Source organism: Myodes glareolus, chromosome X (genome assembly GCF_982192425.1).
Source record: "Myodes glareolus chromosome X, mMyoGla1.1, whole genome shotgun sequence".
NCBI lineage: Eukaryota > Metazoa > Chordata > Mammalia > Rodentia > Cricetidae > Myodes > Myodes glareolus.
This window is the reverse complement of record NC_142053.1, coordinates 52,153,284-52,173,974: the sequence shown is the minus strand read 5'-3', so window position 1 is coordinate 52,173,974 and position 20,691 is coordinate 52,153,284. Positions and strand designations below refer to the sequence as shown.

Genomic DNA, 20,691 nt, shown 5'->3' with positions numbered 1-20,691 from the left:
AGCTGCCTCATTAGATAGAGATGGTGGAGCACTGTGTGTAAACACGAACTCTCTCACACACACGAATGCACAGAGCATCAGCGTCGATTCCATTTGTCCTTCTACTTCATTGCCCAGAAACAGAACACAATGACTACTTCTCCTGAAGTATGGAAGGTCTATACATCCTTTATCAATGTGTGGGTGTGTGCCCGTGTGTGCATATGTGCATGTGCGCCTGTGAGTGCATACATGCATGTGGTCAGGGGCCGGAAGACAGACTACGGTGTTGTGCGCCTGTGAATGCGTGTGCAATTGTGTGTGTGTGTATACATGCATGTGGTCAGGGGACAGAAGATATCCTCTAACGCTGTACCTCAAGCGGCCTCCCTCTTGAAGTTTTCCTTAGACAAGTTTTCTCACTGGACTGACCATCCAAGGCAGGCTGGGTTGGCTGGCCAGTGCACTCCAGGGATGGGCTCGCCTCCACCTTCACAAAAAGAATGTCCCACCACACCTGTTACTTTTCCTGCTGTAGTTTAGCTTAGGTTTCTTAATCATGCAGTCTGGGGATGGATCATGCCCACAAGGCCAGCACTTTACTGATTTAGCTGTCTGCCCAGCCCCTCTTTTACCAGCCAAGCACAAGTATCTCCTCAGTTTACACTTTAAAGTACTTTCCTTCCTGGATACAAAATTTCAAACACCACAAGAAAGCACATGTAGCACCACAAGGAATTCTGTGTCTGTCGCTGGGCTGATTCCTACCCCTAAGGCACAGGGCTCTCTGCTGGGAAATCTCCTGAGAATGAGCTATCTGAGTACAGTCACAGCCACCTTTTTCTGTGTGCTTGCTGTATGTGGTGGTGAAGAAGTCACTTCCCATTTAGGGGATGGTAATCTTTAATGTGTCTGTGCCAGGGGCGCACAGGGCTGTGCCTCACATCCGATGGAAAGAGGATGCTTCCCATGCCAGAACTAAGCTGAGACTTTCCCACAAGTGAATGGAACGTTAGTAGTCCTGCTCTCTGCTTTGTGGGTTTAGTACAGAGTCTCCCGGTGCAGCTCAGCCCAACCTGGGCCTCTTCACCTTCCTTCCTCAGCCTGCAGAGCGCCGACCTTCCAAGCTACCACACCGCCCCAGCTCAAGGATTTATCTTAATGTAAACACATTCTTCATTCTACTGTGTTTTCTTCTTGGCCCAGTAACATTTCCATTTCATTTTCTACATGTGTATTGTTGAATTCCCAAGAACTAAGTAATTTTATGATTGGTTTTCTGGCAAAAATTTATTTTATACTGACCCACATCTCTTGAAAAACCATGTACTCTCTGATTGCTATTCTAAGAAATTTAGCATTTTCTCAAATATTTCTGGGTTTTGTTTGATTCATCTTGAGGCAGGGTCTCTCTATGTTATTCAGGCTATTGTGAGACTTCTTAGCACTCATGATCCTGTAACCCCAGTGTTCAAATAGCTGGAAGTGCAAGCATGTGACACATAACGCCGATGAAAACTGTTTTCATTACTGCTGGCATTTGAGCAGCTTACTCTAATGCTTCACAACAATTACTTTAGTTTGTAAATAATTTTTAAGGAAAAAATTCATGTAACAATAAAAATTATGTTGTGTCTATTCCTGTGTGTATGCACACATGAATGCAGATGCCTACAAAGGTCAGGAGGGGTCATTGCTTCCTGGAGCTGAGTTACAGTCCATCATGGATGTTGGAAATGGATGCTGAAAACAGACCTTGCGTCCTCAGTAAGAATAGAATGCACTCTTAACCACTGAACCATCTCTCCAGAAAGACTGGAGCTGATTCTTCTTTTTTGTTGTTTAGGTTTTACTTTTACTTTTAATTATGCATGTCTGTCTGTCTGTCTGTGTGTCTGTCTGTTTGTCTGTCTGTGAGAATGCACATGATTGGCAGAAGCATTTACTCCTGATGGACCTGGAATTAAAGGCACTTGTGAGTTTTCTGACATGGGTGCTGGGAGCCATACTCACGTAAACAGTAATGCCTCTCACGTCTCTTGCCTCCTCCCTCTACGCCTTGAGTGCTGGTATTACCGGTGAGGGCGAACATGCCCAGACTGTCAAAGAACCCAGTGCAATTTGCATTCTAGGCAATCATTCTACCACGTGACCTACGTCCCCAGCTCCCATACTGCGGCTTTTTAAATTCACCAATGACTTCTTTTCATGGTAGTAGCATTCTCACTTATCAGCTACCAAAGAAATCACGAATATAGCTGGGAATGTCCTGCACAGCCAGGGAAGCAATAGCAGTGTCTAGGGACCACTTTTTAAAATTCTGAAATGTGCTGCCATCACATTTGTGAAGCACTTGGGACAGGGGTCATCAGCTGCTGGGCAGATCTAAGTGCTGCAGCATCCTCGAGTCCAGCCTCTGGCAGGACATCATGTTCCTGAGAGCAAGTCTCCTGCCAGCAAACCTACCTTAGATCCCCAGCTTCCTCAAAAGTCAGCAACAAGGAACTGGATGCTGCTGTTGTGCTGTCTTTTGGTAGTGTGGGCAGAGCCAATGACCCAGACCCTGCAGAAGAATCACAAAACAGGAAAAACGTTGGTCAAAGGATCAGACACATCCTTAAGCTGAGTGATAAAGATATTAAAAAAGCAAATTTGGAAATATAGCATAGTGTGAGGAGATAGAAATGATGCGGAAAGAACAGGGTTCCCACTGCACAGAGATGTGACTGTGGGTGTCCTGATGTGGGGCTGCAGCTCCCTAGGAGTGTGGGGACAATGATGAAGGGGTCCCTGACATATCTGAGAAGCCGGATTCTGTGTTTGGATGTCTGTGGAGTAGTGGTTCTCAGCCTTCCTAATGCTGTGACGTGACTCTTAATACAGTTCCTCATGTTGTGATGATCCCAACCAGAAAATTATTTCTGTTGTTACTTCATCACTGTAATGTTGTTATAGTTACGAATAGCAATGGAAATAATTTTGGGGATAGATGTTTGCTGAAGGGGTCATGAGGCACAGATTGAGAACCACTGTTCTAGAGTCAGAGAGATGTGGGACCTCTTTAGTGTCAGCAACTTTGGATCCCTGAGCCAGGATGTCCTGGACCCATTACCAAACACAGGCTGGGCATTTCTGTGAGGAGAAAACAGAGGGAGACCGTCTGCTCTGAGCCCTGCTTCCCACTCTGTGAAATGAGAGCGTCACACTGCTCACCTATGGATTTGGGGGGCCTTTAGTGATAATATCTGCTTTAAATACCAGTCAGAAGTCCCTGCGTATGTGGCAGACTAATGTTGACGTATGCAATTGGAATTACAGGCTGGCCTTGAATTCAGACATCCAACTGCCTCTGTCTCCTGAGTGCTGGGATTAAATGTGTGCACCACCAGCACCTGTCAAAAATATGCATTTCTAGAGGCAGCCTTCTTCTGGAGAAAGAATATGGACACGCAGTAGCTGCGGCACCTAGAGACTGATTTCACTTGACTCTGCCTAAAACCTACTCACTTGCTTCATCTGTAAACTGCCAAGAGCAGCACATGCTATAAAACAAATATCAAAACTACATTAAACGTTGGGTTCCTTTTTATTAGACAAATGTTAGATTCTTATTCTTTTGGAAATTCTGCTACAGTTGTACTTAGAAAAGTTTATATCTGAATATTATTCATCAGTTGACACGTTATTAAATTACGAAGATTTACGATAACTAGTTTGTGTATTCAAACTATCCTGGGTCAAAACCACACGGAACAGCTGATGTCAGTAAGCGGAAGCACTGTGTCTCCATGTGGTCAGACAAAAGCAGAGATGGTAGAGCGACGTCTCCACAAGGGAAATGCACAGTGCATACAGCTACTGTCTGCCCTCTCCCAGACACGGCTGCGCAGGGGCGGCTCTCCCGCTGATCACTGCAGCGTGCCTTCATTCCTCTTTCCTACCACTTCCATCCCTCCCCTGTCTTCTGAAACCTCTCCACTGTCTCCACACACTCCCTCATCTCAGCTCCTCAGGCCTTTCTCTGTGCAGTGCCAAGAAACCTTCCACCAAAAAAAAAAAAAAATCAAATCATGGCATTCCATAACTCACCTTCCACACTTACAATAATCCAAACGTCATACACAGCTGAAAACGACACACATCTTCCTTTCTATCCTATCCCCGAGCAGTGTCCACATTGTCTTCAAGGCTCTGGCCACCGGCCTTGTCCTCTACTCTTAGATCCACTGTTCTCCATGGGGGCAAGCACGCCCACAACACGGCTTGTGCACGGCCTTGTTTCTTTTTGTCGTTCAGGACTCAGATCAAGTGCTAACTTCTGAAACTGACCTTTGGGGGTAACATCACATACCACAATCCCCATCACAACTATTTCCTGTCCTCTTTATGATCTATAAAGCACAAATACTACATGAAATTCCCTGATTACTGATTTCCTCTGCTTACTGACAGTTTACCCATCTAACACGATATGCCAGGACCCCTGCTAGTCTACTCAGTGAAGGAGCCCGGTGCTCACAAAGGAGGCCACTATGTGACTATCGGGATTAATATTTATGAAGGAATTGGTGCATTTGTGACATGCCATGTACCACACTGGTATTTATAGGAGTAGCAAGAGCACATGGTATGGAATTAAGCAGGCTGTGACTCCATATCCTGGAAGACAGAATCTTAAACCCACTAGCAATACTTTTTGACATGGACAGCCATCAGAAAGAAGTGAATGTGCCCCACCCCACGATCCCCGGTTTGATTCAGTGTCATTTGTGAACCCAGCCATCTACCATTTTAATAAGCACTTCCTGCCAATGTGATGCAGTAATGCATGACCCATTCGGGAAATGGTCTGATGTGGATGGCTTCCATTTGAGTCCTGGTAATTTAACGGCACCCATGCAGGGTTCAGTCATCTGGGGAGTCTATGAATGCCATTGTTCCACGGTCTGCTGTTCTTTGCTGCTACCTGTAGCGACGGGATGTGTTCCTACAAGACATCACAGATCTGCTGCTGCTCACACGGATGGGAAGAGAAAAGGAGATGACTCACCTGGTGAGTCCCACGTGATCTCGACACTCCTGCTCAGGTAACATGCTGACAAGACCACACCACACTTGGTTCTTCTCCGGGAGCTGGTTCTGGATGGAGAGTTCGCAGTCTTCTCCCCTGTTCTACTAGAAGGCAGAGTAAGGGGAGAGAAAGCTCATGGAGAGGAGAGGAAGGCAGATGAGAATGTTCATGCAGTTTACTGTACTGAATATAGGGATGGAGTAGCCTGTCTGCATCCAGTCAAGTCAGAGCTGTGCAGTGACCTCTTCTTCTTCTTTGTTCATCTCAGGGAGCTTTCACATACACACACACACACACACACACACACACACACACACACACACACACTCACGGACACACACACACATTCACAAACACAGACCCCAGTGGCACTGATGACTCACATGGTGAAAACATGGGCTCATGTCAGCTTCTTGTCAACCTTCTGCGTGTTCTCTCTTCAGTCCGGTTGTTCTTCTCATAGATGAGACCTGACATTGACAGAAAGAGGAGACAAAGTGCCACTGATATCTAGCATGTGCTGGTGACTTTCTTCCAGGGGTGGTCAGATAACCCAGAATTCTAGGCAGATACAAATGAAGAGCAGGTCCACTTGACTGTGTGTCCTCGCACGAGTACGTTATGGGATAATTTAAGCATCACAATATATAATGACGACAAGGGAGTACTCCTTTAAAACTGGGTGTTTCTGAGTAGACACAAACACATGAGTAAATGCGTTAATAAGCAAAAGAGAAAAGTGAAACTTTACTCAAAGACAAGCAATGCTTGTAGACTAGAAACTGCACAGGGAAGTAGGTATCAGAGCAGCGCTTAGCAGGTGTCGTGGTAATAACCATATGGAAAGAACCATACATAAACACCCCTCTGTACACAGTCCACAGCAGACACTGCTAAAATCTGTGTGACTGATGGGAAAACAAGAGGGGAAACACACAAGTACTCACCTGACCCTTTTTGTGTTGGGAAAATTATATTAGGCATTATGAAAATGTTTAGCTAAGTTTTCTTTACAATACAAGCCTTTCTGGAGTTACACATACATACCTAAATCTTCACGTGTATCATCTCTCTCTCTCCACCCGTGATCTCAGCACCTCATTGATGCAGCTGGCTGGGAAGTAAAGGACTATTTCTGTGATTCCACAGATTTTATTTGGGGCAAACATTTGGCATATGACTGTCTTAGAAATTTTCCCCCAATGGGTGTTGAACATTTGTTTCTTTGGTCATCATTCACTAAATTCTCTGAAACTTCAAAATACTGGAACTGAAACACAGGAAAATAAATGTTAGCATTAAGGACATTTTCGTCATAGAGAAAGTAACCTGACATTTCAACGTAAAAGAGAGCGTCTGTTAAAATCTACCAATAGACAGTGGACCACAGTGAAATGTGTGGATGATGTCATTTAAAATCCCTGTCACTGGAGATAGCATCAGGAAATAGGAAATAATTAGGAAAAATCTGCCCGCTTCTCTGTAGTGCCTAGACACTGAATGGGACAAATCATTGCTGAGAGAGAGGAAAGATGTATAGATTCATAGACTGTGGTGATATTGTGTTTGTTCCTTGACAAATAAAGCTTGCCTGAGGATCAGCATGGGCAGATAGCCACTAGTTAGCCATGGAGGCCAGGCAGTGGTGGCACTCACCTTTCCCAACACTCAGGAGACAGAACTCTGTGAGTTCAAAGCCACCCTGGGCTACACTAGATTGATCCAGTCTAAAAGAGAAACAGAGTCAGGCAGTGGTGACTCACACCTTTCATCCAAGTGCTTGGGTGTCACACACCTTTAATCCCAACACTACGGAGATGGAGACAGAAAGGGACATGGATGAGTGAAGAGAGGAATATAAGGTGGGAGGAGAAAGGAGCTCCAGGCATTCAGTCTTAGGTCTTGTAGAGACAGGCTACCCCATTCCGTCTGAGGATTTTGTTGAGGAAAGAACGAGTGGCTGGCTGCTCCTTTCTTATGATCTTATAGCTTTCACCACATAATATCTGACTCCAGATTTTTATTATTAGGAACAGTTAGAATTCACGCTACAATCATCTTCATGCAATAGAAGATACAGGTGTCTGTTCTCCTCAAACTGACCTATAGATCCAGTGCAATACCGACAGAACTCTTAACAGACTTTTCATAAACTAGTGGGCTTATCCTGAAACTCATAGTGAATATGAAGAACCCAAACTTGAAAACTACCTTGAAAAAGAACAAACCTGGAGAATGAACAACTGACATCCAAACTCCTTATAAACCTAGAGAAATGAAGACAGTGTGCCTGATTGGTAAGGACATTAGGACAGGAAGACTATGAAGGGGACAGAAGAGCACACACGTGTGAGGGGACGCCTTTAGCAAAGACACAAAGACACTCCAGTGACCAAAGCATATGCTCTTCACCGAGTTTTTCTGGGACTCTCGGTGGTGTAGGGAGGTACAGCCCAGCACTGTGACCAGCAGCCTGAGGACTACCCTGTCCCTTTTCTGACCTTGACCCTGGTGAAGCTGGATCTATGATTAGGCTGCAGAAAAGAATTTCAGGAAAAGCCAGGATGAAGCAAAGGTTGTGAGCTTATTAATGCTTTGGACAGAAGCTCACACAGAATAAGTGTGGTTCCTGTATGAAAACACTAGTGTGGACTAGAGAAAGACTTGAGACGAGGTGTCATTGCAAAGGGTATTTGAGAGCAGGGCAGGGAGGGAGGGAGGGACCGAGGGAGAGGGAGAAATGGAAAGATTTTTATGGCTCTCAAAGTTACACTGCTGAAAGAAATTTTCAAGAAAATTTCTTCAGAAAATTTCAAGATTAAATTTCATTAAATCCTACATTCAGACTTTAAAATTAAGTTTAAGAATATTTTTACTCTTTAAATGGGTTCGGTTTTTCCATTAGGAAAAAAATACAATAGGTTATTAAAAAGTAAAATGAAAAACAATGCTTGTAAATGTTCTTATTCCTTTTCAAATTTCTTTCAGTAAATTGAATTGTAAAGAGATTATGTGACTTAGGTGAGAGAATAAAGTTCATCTCAAGGCTACAAACATTGTGGCCCTAAGTAAGCATAATTACATATTTTATTTTCTGCTTTTGAATTCTTTTCCACAGGGAAGTCTGTGTACCGCACGAGTACCCAATGCCCATGGAGGGCACCAGAGTTTATGAGATCTCTTGGAACTAGAGTTACAGACAGTTGTGAACCATCAGGTAGGTTCTGCGTATCAACCCTAGATCCTCTGGAAGACATCCAGTGATATAAAAGAATGAGCCATCTCTTCAGACCCTAATTTATTTGTTGTTATTTTTAAACTTTCTTTGAGACGTCTTTAGGAATAGTTGCATCATACCTGCAGGTAATTTTTGCTCTATCAGTTGGGTTGAGTCTTCTTGAACGTCAGAAAAATGTAAAAATGGTCACAGGATGAGGGACTGTGCATTCCCCTCTCATATCCCCTTCAGTGCCCTGTCTTTCTGTCTAATTTTGGGACAAGCAGACTTCCTCATGCACAAATATAAATATAGACAAGTTGTTTATCACAGGATACAAAAGTCAACCCAAAACGAACAAATGATCTACACAGGACTAGTGAGACGTCTCCAAGGTTAAGCGAGCCTTTGGCTATTGCAGAGGACCTGACTTCAGCTTCCAGTACCCATATGGTGGCCCACAGTTGCCTAGAACTCCAGATCTAGGGGAACTGGCAGTCTTTTCTGGTCTCAGTGGGCATCAGCACTCAAATGTGCATACAGCACACACAGACATACAGGCAGACACTCAGTAAATAGTGAAAAGAAACCTAAAAGAAAATTGATCAAGAATACAACCCAAACGTGAATCTTGTGGCAGAAAACAATGGAATGTTCAGGTTCATGAACTATAGACAAACTTCTTAGATAAAACAAAACCTCTTTCATTAAATGAAGAACTGGATTGTTAAGAATTCCATAGAGTGAGAAAATGTCAACTCTTCCAAATATATGTGAGAAACATATTTCTCCTGCCTGGGTAAATGAATGTTGGAAATTGTGTATCAGATGACAGTCTTCTTGTTTCCAGAATACAGAAAGCCTCAAAAAGAGACACTAAGAAAATAGACAATTCAGGAAATAAAAGTTGGCCAGAAGGGTGAGTAGATGCTCCACTAAGGGAAACATACAGTATCAACATCCTTAACACTTAGGGAAGAAACGGGTGACTCTGAGGGGACTCTCGACATTTCCACAAAATATTCAGAAATAAAGACTGGTCATACGAAGATCTGGCGAGGTTGTGGAAGATGAAACTCTCATACCAACTGCTGGTGGCCATGGGAGACAGGACAATAACTTGGAAAAATATTCCTCAGTTTCTTGATATGTTAATTGTCATCTGGCCATCACATTCCCAAATATATAACCTGGAGAAAGAGAACATATTTTCTTTTAAAGACTTATTTATTTCAGTTCACACCAGCTTTATATACAAGACACTGAAATTGAAAACAACCTCAACAACAGGCAACAGGTAAAGACTCATTTCCCAAAACTGGCATGGCAGCTCCCATCTGTCTGTAACTGCAGTGCCAAGGGATCCAGTGCCCTCTTCTGGCTTCCATGGGCACCAGAATGCATTTGCTCGTCATACCTATCTGTAGGCAAACATATATACACATAGTGTAGCTATACATTGCTACACCATTTAATATTAAGAATGAACAATTTTCATGGGCAACAAAATAGATAAATTTAAACAATATACAAGATGAAGGACAGTCAGATGTCTCGAAACTGTTATTCTATTCTAATACATTCCAGCATATACAAATTGTTTGATAATGGCAGATTTCTGTATTTTCCTGAAGACAGGGTAGGTCAGTGGTTGGGATTGAGAACCTAAGTAACATAGAAATGAAACCTTCTGGATTGGTAAATAATAATGAAACTTGGACCTACCTGAGTATAAGAAGATGCCTATTGTCATTATGGAGCAAAGTAGAAAAATACTAATTACGTTTAATATTTGGTGACTTGGACTTCAGTGATTGCCCCATGGTTAAGAGGAATTGCTGCTCTTACAGAAGACCTGGGCTGGGTTCTCAGCATTCCCTTGGTGCCTCACAATGGACTGCGTATATGTTTCTAGGGGATACAACACCCCTTTCTGGCCAAAGCAGCACATCCTGATCCTGAAACCAGAGCAAAAGAAACATACCTTGACTCGAGACTAGAATCAATTCACTGGCCCTGAAACCAGAGCCCAACGTTTAAAAAAGGCCAGTGAAAGGAACACACTTTGCCCCTGAAACCAAAGCCACAGAAACACACTCTTCCACTGACCAATTCCGAAAAAAAAAAAAAAAAAAAAAAACTAACCAATCTCTCAGCATAAAACCAACCAATCCCTGAACAGGAAAACCAGCTGATCAATGAGCAGGAAACCAACCTGTACCTGTTCAGTTGGGAGCTGCCTTTCCCACTCTTGCAGGGGCAGCCACCTCCTGGATTCTTCCCTCCCAATGAATCTCTTGAATGAGGCTTGTGGGTGAGACCTTCTTTGCCTAAGAACAGAGAAGCAAGGACTTTAACTGGAGCAGAGAAGAGGAGAGGGGAGCAGAACAGGAAAAGCTTCTCCTAGCAGAGCAGAGTTGTTACTCTCTTGAGGATCTGAGCAAAGCTGTAACAACTTGGCTGGGGGAAACCCTCCCCTACCAGACAGAGCTGTTTACTTGGGGAAAACGTTCCCTGAAGCAGGGCTGTGAGCTCCTAAGCTAAAGGTGACTTTGTGGTATTCCTTGGCACACGACAGCCAGGATCCCTTTCCATCTGAGCAGCAATGCTTACGATATATACACAGTTTTTAAAACTTTGCAGTCCTTGGGTTCTGGGAAAATATACCCAGACTGCCTGATACCATTCTGTTAAGGCAAGTGCCAGTCACTCACAGGCCAGCCTGGATTGTCAAAGCCTTGGCTGGCAGGAAGACATTCACAGGCCTACCCGGTACTTCAAGGGGGCCATTGTGGTGAGCACAATGTGTGGTGGAGAAATGGGGGAGAAAGAGCAGCAGAAAGAGCTATGAAAAGAGGTGCAATGGAGGAAATGAAGGCCGTGAGGAACAGGCTGAGGTGGGTGGTCTTCTTACCGCTCCAACCATCAGGACTCAGGTTGTTGTTCAGTGACATGTCTGGGTCTGTGGTCCTATCTTAGCTGGGGTCTGTGTTAATGTCCACGGTCCATGCTGCCACCAAAGGGCACACGGAAGCCTGGAGTCTGCACTGCATCCTATGACCTGCGTGGTGTCCGAGGGCTGTGCTGACACTGGAGTGTCACTGATCTGAGAGACCCGTGCTGCCAACCAGAGCCGTGGTGTTGTCCAGGTCTGAGCTGCTGCCAAGGATCTTGCCTGGCTCTGTGGCCCTACAGCGGCCTGGGTCTCAGCTCATGTCCAGGGCTCCTGTCAGCATTGAAGGTCATGTGGTTGCTAGAGGTCTGGGTCACCACCAGGGGCCATGTTGGTGTCTGAGTGTCATGCGGGGAGACCTCAGGGACCTGCACTGCCTCTTTTTTAATTAAGATAGTTTCTTTGTGATTATTCAGGTCTGGGCAGATGGGAAACCAAAGTGCAATCTGTTTACAAGAACTGGCGTTGATGGCATGGCCATAGGAGAGCGGCTCTGCCCCTAGTCTGAGGGGGGGCATCCCAAGTGGTTTGGACTGACAAGCTCAGCTACATCCCAGGCCCATATGCAGGGCCTTGGGTTGGCCCATCCTAACATCTCCCCCATCTATAACTGACTAGAACTTGTGAAGGGACAGGTCCTCTGGAATGACACCTGCACAATCTCCATTACTCATGGTGGCCCTGGAATGTCTGAGAAGAGTTTTGGTGGGGGTACACCGATGATGGGTGTGCCAGAAACCAGAGGCCATGAATGAGACCAAAGACTCATTGCAATGAACGTTTGCAACGAGAGCTGATTGGACAAAATGGTATACTGTGTGATCACTGAGGATCCCAATGCCACTAAGATGAATGAACAAAGGTGTTGGCCGGGGGGAAAAGACGGAAGAGCAAAGAGGAAGGCAGTTTACTTGGGTTTAGGTTTTTGTTTGTTTTACCTTTGTTTTAGCTGTTTATTCTTTTGTTGGGTGAAAGGCAGGTGTGGGGGTACCTCAAAATGAAAAGATTTGGGTGCATGATGTGAAATTCCCAAAGGATCTATAAAGAAATTGTGTTGAAATTGTAATCAACAGAGTTTGTTAAAGTGCATTTGTAAGTATTAGGCTCCAGCCTGGTGCCCAGAGAAAATTCTCTGTTAAAATCTAGAACAGTTTGCGTTATAATCCCAGAGAACATAGCAATGGGCACCCTCCGAGTTACATACAGGGATCTAATCTACATGGAAAGAGAAAAAGACAATTTCTCCTGAGTAAACTGAGAGCATGGGAGAGGATAGAAGGGGAGGGGAGAAGAAGGGAAGGGAGCAGAGAAAAATGTATAGCTCAATAAAATCAATAAAAAAGAAAATTTTGTCTTCAAATCAGATTCTTAACAAGACTCTCAAGCCAAAGGAGTCTTTTCATATCGACCTGAGACATTCAAGCATATCACTGGTGATGGTGTAAGCAGGCATTATCACTGAAGATCCCAGAGATTTGTGGATGAGCCATTCTTATCCCCTTTTCAGAGAGCTGGCGTTGGGCGAGAGCAGGCACTGAGGCCTATTTTATTTGACACAAACATCCCACCTTTTCCCAGAAAATGGCTCCTGGCCACCCTGAACCAGGACAGTACACGCTTGTGTATCCAGACGTCATCCATGCCTTTCTACCTCTGGAGATGAAGCAGCACCTTCTGGCTTGGTTTGAGAGTTTTGTCTTCCAATGCCCATGGATGTCGGCCCCCAATGTAGGGCACTCACACTCTCAGCTCAGTCCAAATACTTGGGGTTGGGGAATCTCTGCTGTCCTTGTCATATCTTCTTGTGTTCCATAAATGTCATGGAGGTAACCTTAGTGACATCAGGTTTCTATGACCACTGACAGGAACAAGCTGTGTATAGAGACGCCCCCACCCATCCTCCCTTGTGACCTAGACTTTTTCTGACAGCGAAATGGCTTTGAAGACCTTTGGGCTGTGTGAGAAAACACACTGAGAGAAAGCAGGCTTAAGTCGGGCTGCAGGGGTATCTCGGGGGTCAAAGTGCACTTTGCCACTGCAGAGGACCTAGGTGGCTTACAATTTTCTGTAACTCTAGATCCAGGGGAACCAACGTCCTCTCCTTGCCACCATGGGCATGTGCACTTAGGTGCACATATTCTACACACAAATACACACCATTCTCATAATTAAAAATAAAAATTCTGAAACAGAATAATCCATCTAAAAAGACAATCTAATAAATAGAGAACCTAAATACCTTCAAGCTCAGGAACATGGATTCCAAACAAACTTCTTATCTCGACCCAGAAAGACAAATGTAATATGTACTCACTCCAAAGTGACTTTTAGAAATACAGCAAAGAAAAAAGCAGCCTACACGACACAACCCCAGACAACCTAGACAAGAAGAAGGACCCTAAGAGAGACATGCATGGATCTACATAAGAAGGAGAAAAAGACAAGTACTCCTGAGAAAATTGAGAGTGTGGGGGTCACGGGAGAGGAGGAAGGGAAGAGGATAGGAAGGTAGAGGAGTGGAGCAAAATGTATAGCTCAATAAAAAACAATAAAAGCCATACTTCTTAGATGTATCAAACCTCTTTTCATAAGTTGAGAAGCTTGTTGTTAGGACGTTCATCAAGTGCAAGATGTATGCTCTTCCAAGTAATGGTTGATCAACGACAACAATGCCCTGTCTGGGGAAATACAAGTTTGAAAACCATGCACCAGATTATGGACTCCTTGTATCTAGAATGCAGAACATCTCATAGACGTCATGAAAGTAAGTGCTACTTATGTGTGTTCATGTAATAGATTAGAGATTATTCCAAGTGACCAAGCGTATTGATTTCATAATAAATGTAGATGTATATGAATTTATCAAGCAAAGAAAAATACTCTTCAGGTTGCCTGTTAAGATAAAATCTTAAACTACTGACTTTTAAGCACATTCCCCTTAAATGTTAGTTACACTGAACACTTAAAAATGAACAAAAAACAGTAGCCAATTAAAATAAAAGGAAACCTGAGACAAAAATTCTGATATTTGAGAAATGCTTAAAAGAATATGCAATTAAGAGAAATTCTTGAAACCCACAATAATTCTATGGCAAAATGTTACTTTTTCACGGAATATGCCAATCATGTGGCTTTTTTTTTTTTTTGAGGAATGTGATGGCTAATCTTGGTTGTCAACTTGACTCCATCTGAAATCAACTAAAAGTCAAGCAGCTGGGCACTCCTGTGAGGACTTTCTGCTTTGAATTATTTGAGGTGAGAAGACCCACCCTAATCTGGGCAACGTCTCTGTTGGAAGACCACGGCAAAGGATGTGGAAGAGGAAAGCTTTTGCTTTTGTGTGCCCTCATTCTTACCAGCAAGGTCACCTACCCTGCTTCTGAGGCATTGGCTGGAGTTAGAACCTATGCTTTGGAGAATCCATTACTGAACAAAGACTAGTAGCAGGTCCCTAAGAATTCTCTAGAACTCCAATGCCAAATTGCGACTGCTGAGCCATCCAGTCTTGTGGAGTGAACAATTTATGGCTTTTCTGTGCAGAGACAGCCATTGTTGGACTAGCTTGACCACAGTCTACCAATTATGTTCCTTTAGAGCAGACGTTCTCAACCTTTGAGTTTGACCCTTTTCACAGGGATCAGATAAGACTATAGATAAACGCAGATATTTACATTGTGGTCCATAAAAATAGCAAAATTACAGTTATGAGTAGCAATTAAATAAGTTTGTAGTTGTAGGTCACCATAATATGATGAACCGTATTGAAGGGTCACAGCATCAGGAAGGCTGAGAACCACTGCTTTAGTGAAATCTAATACAACGAATAAGGAAAAGCTCAGGAACAATAGTAGGCTGCAACACACTGCTTTCGATGCAACAATAATCATATGGGATAATACACTGAAAAGATTTATGAAAGCTAATTTCCCGGTAGATCCTATATGCAGCTCTATGAACTTCTGAAACCTGATAGAAGACAACCTACCCACTCTCCAGATAAACATGGAAGATTCACCAACACCATCTCCACATGTGGCTGTTAAATTTGTACACAAATGCACGTATGGATTAAAATGTTGCAATTTCAGAGAGTTCAATTGGTAAAAGAAAAGCACATATAATCATGCCTGCTGGCTGAGTTCAATTCCCATGACCCAAGAGGTGGAAGGAGGTAACCTATCATCACAAAGTGTCTTTGATCGGCACACATGCGTCTAGACACTGATGCACTGAAAGGTACACAGAAACAAGACACACACACACACACACACACACAGTGAGAAAGAGAGAGAGAGAGAGAGAGAGAGAGAGACCAACATACAAGTTTTTAAACCCAGATAATTGGTCACCATGACAACTGCCTACAGATCTACAGTACTACGTACACTAACGTGTATGTGTGTGTGTGTGTGTGTGTGTGTGTGTGTGTGTGTGTATAATTGTGTGATCATAGGCTTGGAAATGCCATAGTACAAGAGAGGAAGTCAGAGAATAATTTATTATGGAGCCAGTTCTCTGCTTCAACCTATGAGGCAGCGTTTCCCTAGTTTCTGCTGCATACACTGTGCACTCCAGGGTCCCTGGCCCACAAGCTTTCGCCAATTCTCATGCTTACATCTCCCATCTTGCTGTAGGAATCCTGGGATTACAGATGTGAGCACCACATCTGGCCTCTTACATAGGTTCTGAGATCCGAACTAGATCCTCAGGCTTGCCCTCCAAGCAAGCACTTTTCCTTGCTGAGTCACCTGCAAGTTAAAACAACAAACAAACAAACAAACAACAAAAAACATTTGCCCAGCTCCTTACATTTTTATGAATTATAAATCAAAGGTGTCACTTTTCTGTTTCTTTTTTCTTTTTCCAGACCCCAGTCAAAATCCTAAGCCTGCCTGCCTGGTACTATGGACATCTCATTCTTTCTGGAGACCCTTGTCCTGCACGTGCTCCACCTCCAACGCAGCTGCTTGCTGACCTCAGTTGTTGAACCTTCCTGCTTTCTGGGACCTTAACTCAAAGGGATGACTTTCTCTACCCCTCTAGTCCATTTCCCTCCTCCTGACAGCCACCGAAACTTATAGCTTGCCTACATTTTTTGATTTGTCTTGGAAAGCAATAAGTTTATTCTTGATCTTAAGAGAAAAATCTAAATTGTCTACTATGGAAAATAAAATAATACTTAAGCATCAATGTAGAAATGGAGGGTTTAGAAAATTAAACTACAAGATGTGTCAGGTAGTGCATGATCAAAATCTCAACACTAAAGAGAAGGGGGAAGGAAGATGATGAAAAGTTCCAGCCCAGCCTGATCTAAATAGTGAGTTCCAGGTCAGCTAGGAATACATGTCAAAACAAAACCAAGCCACAGAAACATATGTACACAAAGAAAGGGATAAAGAGTACCCGAGTGTGCTGGATAGTTTTATATCAGCTTGAAACAATCTGGAGTCATCAGCCAGGAGTGAGCATCAACTGAGAAAATGCCTTCATAAGATCAGGCTGTAGGCAGGGCCATAGAGCATTTTCTTAAGAGTGATTGATGGAGGGTGGTCCTGGTTCTATAAGAAACCAGTCTGAACAGGCCATGTGACCAGTCCAGTAAGCCGCACCCCTCCATGATTTCTGTACCAATTCCTGCCTCTAGGTGCATGCCCTACTGAAGTTCTTGTCCAGACTAACTTTGATGGTGAGCAGTGCTGTGGAAGTGTAAGCCAAATCAACCCTGTCCTTCCCAACTTGCTTTTGGCCATGACGTCTTTCAACAGCAGTAGAAACACTAGCTAACCCGAAAAGAGAAAAGTATTCCAAGAATCGTGACCTCTATGCATCCTTAAATGGAGCAGAAGACTCACGTTTTCCAGAAGTTCAGTAAAACAAAGCAGACTCAGGAAAACTAAGCACACTCAGTAAGGATAAAAGACCCAAGTTTTCTCTCAGATATCGAATCTAGAGTTGAATGTGTTTATGAGTGTGGCTGTGTGTGGTTATGCCTGCAGGTCAGGAAACTAGAAACTAGATCATGAGGAGAAGAACATGGGCTTAAAAAAAGGATGGAAAAGAGAGGACACTGAAATATGTGGGACATGAAAGCAGAAGGTGCAACTACTTGTGGATGGGAGCTCAAAGGAAAAAGCTATGTCTAAAACAATGTTGAGCAATCCAGGTAGTGTAGGAACCCAAGAAATACATGAAATGATTGATATAGTCAAACTTCAGAAAAGAAAAACAAAGAAAAAATCTTGAGATCACGTTAAAGAAATTCTATTTCTGGTTCAAGAAAAAAAGGCAAGAAGACAACCATGTAATTATTACAAGGCAAGTAGTCCAAGGGATAAAGCACAATATTTATTGAAGTGCTGAAATATCAATTATTAATATTTGATAATAGCAGTTATGAAATCTGAATCTCTATGTCTACATAAATTGTTCTGCTGGATTATCATGGGGATAAAAAGACATCATCAAAAGTAAACATAAGTGTTTATCAATATGAGACATACTGCTAAATAGGACTAAAGGAAGTTTATAAAACAGAAGTAAATCTATAAATCAAACAGAAATATCTGGAAGAAAGAAGAATAAAATCATGGCAGAATATAATTAAACAAAGCACAAATTTTGTTTTCCTCTTGATATCTCTCAGTTCTGTGTGATGTTTGAAGCAGGAAGCATAAGCAATGTGATGTGATGTGGTCCTCTATAGACGTAGAGTAAATGTATTGTAGATTCTGTTCTTACAAGGGATGATTGTGAAGGAACTATATTTGCACTAACATCAAATAGAGATAGACACGCAGGCACTCACTGTATTTGAGTACCATTATCTAACACCTACCAGGGAGATCTGGGATAGCTGGTGTAACATGCTCACTCCAAAGTGCCTTCGTCTTTCCACCCATGTGAGATTTATGCCCAGGGGATCACATTTAACCTCAAAGGATTGCTAATGAACAGAAGATGAGGTATTGTTGTCATATTGAATGGATAAGGATGGGGATAGGGAACTAACTCACCCTTAGTTATAACTCCTGAAATAGAGGAAACCAGCATGAGAAAGCACATAAAACCCAGAGGAAGGAATGACGGAGCCTTGTCTGTGCAGACGACATCACTGGTGGTACACAGTGATGTTTCTACTCTTCCCAGGCCATCACACCACCCTGGGCACACGTGGTGACACCTGGGACTGCAGACACATCCTGGGAATGTGAGCTTGTACGGTTGCCATTCCCCTGGCAAGCACTCTCCCTGTCTGTGTGCACTCAGGTCCCTATTTTCATGCCACAGCCATCCACGGGCAGCACGAAGGAGGCAAGGGAAATCGGCCAACCACATAAATACACAGGTTTTGTTTTCTCTCCATTCAGGCCCTGAAAATGATTCTTTGAGGTGGGCATCATTACTTCCTTTCCACACAGGGGCTCAGAGAGTGCAGTGCTTAGACTCAGGAAATTCTCCAGAGGCCCCAGATGAACACTGATGCCATCTTAAATGGATTCCTCTGCCAATGCTGGGAAAAATGGAGCATGGGAATAGAGAACAGCAATAGAGAGGAAAACAGTTTGGGGAAATGGGTGTTGAGCCATCCTGATATAAGTCAGCACACGAGTAAAGACCTATGGAGATAAGTAAGCAGCGTACTGAACACCAGGTCGTCATTGACGAGGACTAGGAGAATTATAACACTTAAAACCTCTCACAGCAGTAAGTGGTTAACTAACTTTCACAAATACATATCCAGGAACATATTTACACACGCATGAGTATATACGCAACCCACACTAACAAAAGTCAATGTAAACACACAGCTCTCACCTCAGAGGAAGAAGAGAGTTCACTCTGGAGTCAAATGTCTGTGAGTAAACATGAGTGAGACAGGTTTAGGTTAGGACAAATTCCGTGTTACAATGCAGAAACAGGTTTATGAAGTTTTTATAATAAAAGAATGAAGAAACTTTAAACACCCCTCAATTACACTGGTGATGACATTAAGTAGACTATGAAGGTAAAGGAGAAAAACCTCAGCTACAGGCACTAGCTGCTATGTGATGACACTCAGTCCTTGAATGCTAGAAACTTGAGGCTTGGTTAAGGCAATATATTCTGAAATTTTAGATGTCAGGTCCAACGTCATCTGTTAGTGACAAGGTGTTAGGAAAGTCCAACACAGAGGGCCCAAGGAGTGGCTACTCATGGCCTCAAGAGAACATAAATTAAATTGTCATTAGGCCCTGGGACTGACATTCCACCATCTCCATATCACTGCAGGTCTAAGAGTCAATCAACCAGTCTTTGCAGACCAGCCTCTGCCGAGGAATTCCTGTTCACACACACACACACACACACACACACACACACACACACACACACACGACACCTCTCACTCTCCTAGCTCCCTGGTGTTTACTGATTGCCCAAAGGGTATAACCACATTACTACAGATTCATCTCTGACCACACACGGGATGGTGAGAGCTACTAAGTTACGTCCTTTGAGTGTGGTTCCTGTGAGGACAGCCATGGACTTGTCTCTGGGACATTATTTCTCTCATTTATTTCAAGTGTCAATACCTGTAATGTTGATAAGGAAACAGGGGTAAACTACATTACGCATCAAATAAAGTTTCTATCATTGAGTAATGCATGCTGTCAACAAAAAAGACCCTTTGTAAGTGTCATTGACACTTGGTTCCCGACAGTTTACAGAAGGTTTAATAATTTGTTCACAGAAAATATGATACTTAGGAATTGTGTTTTAAAAATAATACCAGTTATAGATGAATCAAAAAGTGCAAATACTTGTGAATAATCCAGGCACATAGATCCATAGGGCTTATAGGCTGAAAGAACTCCAAACATTGCTGAATTGGAGACAACCTACATTAATTAAAGACATACTATGTTCACGGCTCAAAAAAACATTATTAATAAGATGTCTATTGATTCAAAACTGAGCTACAGATTCAATGCAGTAACAATGAAATTGCACTTATTATTTTTTAAAAAGTGGATAACTCTAAACATTGTAGTTAAATGCATAGCTTGTGGGAAAACCTTAGAAATAGACAAAGGTAGAGAACAGCATTGCCTGATAGGAGACCTCTGTTTGAAGCTACAGTAAGTGGACCAGCATGCTATTGAATCAAGGTCGGGAAGTAAAAGACCAAAGCCAACAGTCCACGCTCACATCCACACATTTACAGACCACTGCCTATATTGAGTCAACACTTTTCCATGTACCCCATGCTGGCATCAAGGTTGTGTGTAGTGTGTGCGGTGTGTGCTGAGAAGAACTGACCATACTCCTGCTGCAGCCTCCCAGGCACTGGGATTATTGGCATATGTACCTTGAATGAATTATTGGAGAATTCATGTTTGACAAATACACAAAGACAATTTGGTGCAGAAAGCTGGTCTTTCAGGAAGCAATGCTGAGGCAAGTGTATATCCAAACCCACAAATATAAACTAGG

At 43.1% G+C, this 20,691-nt stretch overlaps 2 long non-coding RNA genes across 2 annotated transcripts; both read right to left on the bottom strand.

Moving 5' to 3' along the window:
• Nucleotides 1-3,951: 3,951 nt before the first annotated feature.
• Nucleotides 3,952-5,841, bottom strand: LOC148117312 (uncharacterized). Its single transcript, XR_015736985.1, has 3 exons — nucleotides 5,434-5,841; nucleotides 5,030-5,151; nucleotides 3,952-4,308 (listed from the first exon to the last, which is right to left on the bottom strand). It is a non-coding gene; the product is annotated as an uncharacterized LOC148117312 (long non-coding RNA).
• A 3,937-nt stretch (nucleotides 5,842-9,778) lies between these two features.
• LOC148117311 (uncharacterized) lies at nucleotides 9,779-13,907 on the bottom strand. Its single transcript, XR_015737004.1, has 3 exons — nucleotides 13,800-13,907; nucleotides 10,489-10,597; nucleotides 9,779-10,225 (listed from the first exon to the last, which is right to left on the bottom strand). It is a non-coding gene; the product is annotated as an uncharacterized LOC148117311 (long non-coding RNA).
• Nucleotides 13,908-20,691: the final 6,784 nt, after the last annotated feature.